Source organism: Pelobates fuscus, chromosome 5 (assembly GCF_036172605.1).
Source record: "Pelobates fuscus isolate aPelFus1 chromosome 5, aPelFus1.pri, whole genome shotgun sequence".
NCBI lineage: Eukaryota > Metazoa > Chordata > Amphibia > Anura > Pelobatidae > Pelobates > Pelobates fuscus.
In genome coordinates, this window is record NC_086321.1 from 127,598,369 (window position 1) to 127,606,517 (window position 8,149).

At 47.9% G+C, this 8,149-nt stretch overlaps 1 protein-coding gene across 2 annotated transcripts in view; it reads right to left on the reverse strand.

The window, feature by feature from the left end:
• Positions 1–805, reverse strand: part of CAMKK2 (calcium/calmodulin dependent protein kinase kinase 2) — an 87,039-nt gene extending 86,234 nt beyond the window's left edge. For both annotated transcript variants that reach the window (XM_063454255.1, XM_063454254.1), the window contains exon 1: positions 728–805. The gene's annotated coding sequence lies outside the window, so the exon portion shown is untranslated. The remainder of the gene's footprint in view (positions 1–727) is intronic.
• Between the last annotated feature and the right edge of the window lie 7,344 nt (positions 806–8,149).

Below are 8,149 nucleotides of genomic sequence, written 5' to 3' on the forward strand. Positions count from 1 at the left end.
TGATTGTTGATTCAATCTGTACTATAACTATTTAACCCTTAAGCTTCGAGTGTCCCAGCAACAGGCAAAAACAAAATATACTTGGAAGGCAATAAAGTCATTTTAAACATATATGAAGCATAAAATTACTAGTTCTATGAATATGTACAGGCAAATATAATATTATGAAGTCCAAAGAAGGACTTTAATGGATGGGGTAACTTGAGTTCCAAGCAGCCAGATACACGTTTTCTTACACAACAACTCCCATCACGCACAGTCAGCATTTGAGCATAATTCGCATTGTAGTGATCAGTAACTGGCAATGCTAAAATAAAAATATATATATATATATATAAAAACTGAAAACCCCCACGAAAACCAAGGATTTACAATGGGATGCTTCTTGGGGAAGGGAGGGTTGGTCCAGAGATTTCCACACATTTAGAAAATCAGGCTGCAGAAGGTTCTTAGACTTGTAATAATAAATCAGTCAAGCTGCGGAAAAGATGTACTGATGGGGGGCCAAAAACTCCCCATATTTACACAATTTGTTGCTGATTGGCGAAGTGGCCAGGATTAGTAAAGGATGCTGAAATACACAGGGTTTATGGCAGGGGTGTAATGGGCGCTGTATCTCTCTGATTTATCCTCAGCCTATTTACTAACATCCTACCAGGGGAGCACCCAAACCCTCACTGCCCTGATCTATCACAGCATGGGAGCAACACATGGCTACACAGCTTACCTGCCTCCAGGGTGACTGGCACAGGGTCAGGGCAGCTCCAGCTCCTGCCAAAGCAGCGCTTCCACCAGCTGATGAGAGTTGCTCTGTGATTGGCTGAGAAGGACTTCCCCCATTATAACCGTCCTGCACTTCTCCCCGAGCTCATAGCTTGGCTCTGAATGGCCAGATGTGCGCAGATGAAAGCGAGCCTGTGATTGGCTCCTGCACTCTATTTTGACGGCAAAGCGAAGGATTCTATTAACCAGCAGTGTGCTGGAAGCACTGGTTCAGATATCTGGGGAGATAAGAACACTGTGCTAAATAAGGAGCAATCACCATGGAAACCAACAGAATGGGTCCTAGGATTTAGCGCTTTGCTCCATTTTAGCACCGATTTTGCCTTGATAATTCTCCTAGTTTGCAAACCATTATGTTTTTATTTATAATGTTGTCCTGATTTTCATATCTTACTGGTGTTAGTCATTAATCATCAGATGGTAATGGATTGAAAACCGAATGGCAACATTTGTGATAATAAATATAGTCAAGCTGTGACTATTTTTTTTATTTTATTTTATCAGTTTTGCCTACATTTTCAGTTTCAAATTTCATTCCCACCACAAGGTCTAAAGGACTTAATCACCTGAGGTTAGACACTTTTCTTCATTATTATTGTAAAAGTAAGCTTTCACAGTTATTTACTAAACTCTGAATTGTTACAAGTTAGAATCGTAATGGCAAAATAGAGACTACAATGTCTGAGTTGGAGATATGTTTTGGCTCAGGATTAAATGAAAAGACATGGTTTTGTCACTTTCTGATTACCACATGGGTATCCCTGCCACAATCCAATACTATGACATAAAATATATGACCCTATCTTTGGTAAAGCACTCCTCAAAGGCCGCCCCTGAATATTCTGCCCCTATCCGCTTTCATAGATCAAATATGAATTATATACTGAAGATTATATTTCAACTGATACTGCTCATGCTTAAGTGTAACTTCTATTATAGCAATGCGGGGAGAGGGGTACCCAGGATATTCTCAGTTTGTGTCAGATCACTGGAAAAGCAGATTGGCACAAAACCGGTGGAATGCACCAAAATATTTCTGGTAAAAAAATAACTACAGAGGGTTGTAGTGGTTATGGTGCTTAGGTTGTCTCTTTAAATTTAAGTGTCCCGTTCTATCTATTTGAAGTTGGCAAATATTGGGTCCAATGAGCAGAACGAACACCTTATGGGGTTGATTAGCTAAGAAATCACATGGGAATAAAGTCCTTAGAATAATATATGGATGAGACCCAAAATAGAAAAATATGTTCTCCTGCTTTTTGAATGAGACATTTACAAATCAAATAAAATGTAAAAAAAAAAAAGAACTCAAAGGGTTCTCATAAATCTACTAAAGGCAGGGGACTATAGAATGCCCCCTGCCATTCCCATTCTCCACTGTGGCAGCCTAAGGGTTAATATAAGTCACAAGCAAGCGAGCTGGGGACTGCCCAACTATGCATTTTCCCATTTTTGTGCTGTGAGACGTGCACCGATTAATTGAATACTGGGTTTTCCAGGACCTCTTATCAATCAGTTGGTACTATTCAATGACACCCACTATGTCCACATCTATTTGGATATTTAAATAGTCTACTCTACTGTAAGGCCAAAATAGTTGAACTGGAAGCAGAGCTGAAAATGTTTCCAGTTCAGCCTTAAAGGACCACTCTAGTGCCAGGAAAGCATACTCGTTTTCCTGGCACTAGAGTGCCTGAGGGTGCCCCCACCCTCAGGGACCCCCTCCCGCCCGGCTCTCGAAAGGGGAAAAGGGTTAAAACTTACCTTTTTCCAGCGCTGGGCGGGGAGCTCTCCTCCTCCTCCTCTCCGCCTCCGTTCCTCCCCGTCGGCTGAATGCGCACGCGCGGCAAGAGCTGCGCGCGCATTCAGCCGGTCACATAGGAAAGCATTCATAATGCTTTCCTATGGACACGTGCGTGCTCTCACTGTGATTTTCACAGTGAGAATCACGCAAGCGCCTCTAGCGGCTGTCAGTGAGACAGCCACTAGAGGAAAAAGGGGGAAGGCTTAACCCATTCACAAACATAGCAGTTTCTCTGAAACTGCTATGTTTATAAAAAAAATTAGTTAACCCTAGCTGGACCTGGCACCCATACCACTTCATTAAGCTGAAGTGGTCTGGGTGCCTAGAGTGGTCCTTTAAATTTGAAATTCACTTTGTATTCAATTCATATTCTAACTTTAGTTAATAACCCTGAATGTTAAAAAGTAAGAAAAAATAACATAGCAGATGGACTTGAACAACTAATTTGTTACCCTTTACTGTGCAACAGTGCCCCCTGTAGAATGGCAGAAGGATCCTCAGTTCTCTTCAAGCATCCTACTTCTTTGTCAGTTTGGAAGTGATTTAATGTTTGAAAGCTGTTGAAAATCCTATACATTCCACAGAATCTGACATTTTCCGGCATATTTTTTATTTTAAACAGACTGAATCGATTCAGCAGATTCAGGCCTTACCTTTGCCCTTAATTTACTTATAGTAGATAGTCAAACTGGTTTGTATTGCATTTATTAATCAACCCATGATTATACAGCATCATAGAATATGTTGGCTCCTTATAAATCAAGACTTAAAGGAACACTATAGTCACCTAAATTACTTTAGCTGAATAAAGCAGTTTTAGTGTATAGATCATTCCCCTGCAATTTCACTGCTCAATTCACTGTCATTTAGGAGTTAAATCACTTTGTTTCTGTTGATGCAGCCCTAGCCTATGATTGACAGAGCCTGCATAAAAAAAATGGTTTCACTTTCAACAGATGTAATTTACCTTAAATAATTGTATCTCAATCTCTAAATTGAACTTTAATCACATACAGGAGGCTCTTGCAGGGTCTAGCAAGCTATTAACATAGCAGGGGATAAGAAAATCTTAATTTTATTAAAGACACGGAGGCTCCTATTATGCATATCTCTTTCTTTATTTCCTCAGCAGCAAAGATAGAGGAATATAAATATTATCAAAATGAAAGAAAAAACTGTACAGGCATAACGAGTAGCCAATCACATAACAGAGGAAGTAGCTATATAAGTCCTGTGTCTCCCACAATCCCCCTCTTTCTTTGCTGCTTCCTCAGACAGCTAAGTATTTTACTTGAGCTCTCCTACTCATTGCATTTATTTACTTGTGATTCATGTTTTGCTTATGCTTTGTTTCATTATTGTCGTTTCTATTTATCGTTGATTACTATCTAGTACCTACATCGTTGGTGTATTTGGGGGTTCCCCTAGAGGCTTTGCCCGCCGCCGCGGGCTGTTTTTCCCCTCCTACCGCCCCTGTTGCCGCTTCTCGGCGCTATCTCAGCCGCGTGGCCCTTTCTCTGTGAACGCGACTGAGTGTGCTCGTTTTCCCCTCTCGCGGGCTGCCCACGCGGGTAGGTGCACGCGCCCCTTCCCCCGCCTGGAGCCGGTCCACGGGCACACCCTGACACGTGCGGCGGCCATTTTGGGCGATCATTCGTTTCACCCTGCTGTGCCGTGCGGTCGGTCCCTTTCCTACGGGTCCCCTTGCTACACCAACGATCAGGTTTAGCCTTTTTTCTGTTCTACTGGGTTAATCAACCCATTTTTCTAGTATTCAGTTTTGCTTCTCTTGTACCTCACTATGCAGGATAGCAAAGATGGGCCTACTATCCCCTCTGGGGATTTTACGATAGATAATCCCGAGGGCGCTATGGCCTCTCAGGAGCTCCAGGCCTTGTTAGAAGCTACTATGGCTTCTTCCCTTGAAAAGGCTATTGCCTCCGCTATGGGGACTGTATCATCCTCCTTTGCCCAGTCACTTCAGTCTGTGCTCTTGCCTTCTATGGCTGCCCCTAACCCCCTGGGTGCGGGGTCCCCTTCCCCTGCCCTAACTGTGCCGGGTGCCCGTAAGGCGAAGGCAAAGGCTAGACATCTCGGGTCCCACTCCTCGATGCAGGCTTTGCCTGTCATGATTGACACGCCTCTGGCGGTCGCAGATAGCGCGCATCCCACGCGCACAAGAGCCCCTGGCCGGGCTAAAAAGGCTAGATTGTGGAAACGGGCTAGAGCCCTGGATGATGAGTCGGATACCGACCGGAGTGTGGACAATGATTCCGATGTTATGGAATATGACTCCTATGGGGAGGACGAGTCTGGCGAGGATCAACCCCTTACGGGTGTCACCCCTTCTGGGTCCTCTGCCGTCCCCCGTAGAAAAGTGCCAGACCCCGCTGGGGATAATGAAAAAGGGCTTTTAGACCCACAGGGGAACCCCCTGTTTGACCCGGACGACCTGCGTCACCCGCGGTCTGCCGAATGGGTCCCTCCGGACCATATCGCCCAGTATGTGGCTAAGAGGATTCGCACACCTCTGTCAAAGGAAGGCCGCAATAAATTGCGTGCCGAATGCCCACGACCTTCCCTCCCTGGCGCTGCCTGTAAGACCCCTGACGTGGACCCTCAAATTGCCCAATTTCTTAATAAGTCTGGGTGGAAGCCTAAAAAGGGTCTTGATCACTCCCTAAAAGGGTGCCAGGATAAAATTCTGGATACGCTGGGCCCCCTGTCTAAGCTGTACGAGCTCCTTGAGGCAGCCCGTAATGGCGACTCAGTTCTAGATATGGATGTGGCCATCGGGTGGGTCCAGCGAGCTATATGCCTTGTGGGGAATGCCAACACGGCTATGTCTTCCGAGAGACGCAAGGCTATTCTCTTGAAAATAGACCCTAAACTGGCTGCTATGACCGTGGCTGAACCTGACTCAGCCGATGAGGGGATGTTGTTCGGCACATCCTTTGTGAAGGACATGGGGTCCTATGTAAAAACCTTTACGGCTATTGACAAGGCGCAAGCTAATATGAAGCGCGTCTTCGCGCCCAAGGTTTTCGGTGGGGCCGGGCGTAGCAGGAACCGTCCTCCCGGCCGTGGTTTCCGAGGCTCATTCCGGGCCAACAGAGGTTCCTTTTTCCCCTCTCGAGGGCTCCAGGACCCGAAAACGCCTCCTTTCTTCCCGGCTAGAGGGAGATCGTGGGGCTCTAGATACCCCCGTGGTGGGTCGTCGGGCAGACGCCCTTATGGTGAGTACCCCTTCTTCCCTTCTCGATCAGGTTCGGGTGGCGGGGAGGCTAGCCTTATTTTACCCAAGGTGGGCAGTTATTACCTCAGATGCTTGGGTTCTGCAATGCGTAAAGGGTTACCAACTAGATTTTGTTTCCCTGCCTGTCCAAACGTATACCCCCAGGGAATTGTCCCTCCCACAGGAGCAGGACGCGATGATCTCCGCGGAAGTCGCGGAGATGTTCTCAAAGGGCGCCATCGAAGAATTGCCGTTCGCCACTCCAGGCTTTACGAGCAATCTCTTCCTTGTACCCAAGAAAGGGGGCGGTGTCCGCCCAGTGATAAACCTTCGCCCTCTCAACGCCTTCCTACGCTACCAACATTTCCAGATGGAAGGCATCCATTGTCTCAGAGACCTTCTGAGACAGTCGGATTGGATGGCCAAATTGGACCTGAAGGATGCGTACTTCACGGTTCCAATAGCGATAGAATCCAGGGACTACTTGCACTTCACCTGGCACGGACGGCGTTGGCGTTTTACATGCCTTCCGTTCGGCCTCTCCTCGGCTCCTTGGTGTTTCACCAAGGTTATGAAGCCGGTGGTGTCGTTCCTCCGTACCCGAGGGGTTCGACTAATTATTTACCTGGACGACATCCTGATCATGTCACAGTCGTTGGAATGCCTGAAGTTGCATTTAGACTGGACGATCAACCTCTTACAGAACCTAGGTTTTCTGGTAAACTGGGACAAGTCGGTCCTGACACCCGCCCAGTCTATGGAGTTCCTGGGGTTCCAGGTGGATTCCGTGCGGCAGTTCCTGTACTTGCCAGAATCCAAGATAAAAGCCATCCAGAAGGAGCTCCGTCGAGCTCTTCGCGCTTCGGACTTGTCAGTCCGGCAGTTGGCGAGGATCATCGGCCTGCTGGCCTCCTCCATTCAGGCGATATTCCCAGGCCCCTTACATTACCGGGCTCTCCAACGGCTCAAGGGGTCACACCTACGTTCGGGTCGATCGTACGAATCCCGACTTTGTCTGGACGAGGAGTCCAGAGACGAGCTGGTATGGTGGTTGGCACACATGGAAGCCTGGAACGGAAAAGCAATTTTCGGTTCCGTTCCGGACGTGGTCATAGAATCAGATGCCAGCTTGCACGGCTGGGGGGCTCGTTGTGGCGACATTTCCACGGGGGGCAGATGGTCCAACGCAGAGAAGTCGTTACACATCAACTGCCTAGAACTCCTGGCGGGGGCCTTTGCGATTCGCAGCCTTACCCCTGGAAGGGCGAACTGTTGTGTTCTCCTCAAATTGGACAACGTATCGGCAGTCCGATACATAAATCACTTGGGCGGAACCAAGTCCAAAATGTTGGCTCTGCTGGCGAAGGACTTTTGGCAATTCTGCCTCCTAAACAACGTCTCGGTGACGGCGGAACATATTCCGGGTCTGGACAATTCAGGTGCGGATTGGAACTCCAGACATTTGAGAGACTCGGGAGACTGGCATTTGCACGCCTCGGTCTTCCAAAGCTTAAACAGGCTGTGGGGTCGGTTCGAGATGGACCTGTTCGCATCTCGACTGAACACTCAGTTGCCGAGGTTCTACAGTTGGAGACCGGACCCGGCGGCAGTGGCGACGGATGCCTTTCTTCAAGAATGGCCTCCAGGCCACCTGTATGCCTTTCCCCCATTCAACATGATCGCTCGTACGATCTCGAAGCTGGTTCGTCACGACTGTTGTCTGACCCTGATCACCCCTCTGTGGAGATCACGTCCGTGGTTCCCTCGTTTGATGGAGTTGTCCATAGACTTCCCTCGTCTGTTGCCGAACTTCCAGGACCTCCTTCTGGATCCGGATGGGAACTCGCACGAATTGGTGCTCCAGCACCAGTTGCCCCTAGTAGCATGGTTCCTTTCAGGGGACGCTGGCTTGTCCCTGACGTTCCACAGTCGACTCTCTTGCTCCTCGATAACGCCTGGGCTCCGGGCACACGATCAGCTTACCGAGCTGCATGGAAGTCTTGGTCTGATTGGTGCATGGAACGGGCAGTGGATCCCATATCTGCCCCTCTCCATTTGATCCTGGGGTTTCTTACAGCCCTGTTCGACTCAGGCAAGGCGTACAGGACTATCAATGTTTTTCGATCGGCCATATCGGCCGGTCATGGTGGTTTGGAAGGTGTACCCATCGGCAAACATCCTTTTGTATGCCGTCTTCTCAAGGGTATTCGCTTCGTCCGTCCGCCTAGGTCGCGGTTTTCGACATTTTGGGACGTCAACATTGTGTTGCGGTTCCTGTCGGATTGGTACCCTAACCAGGACTTGACTCTTAAACAACTATCCTCCAA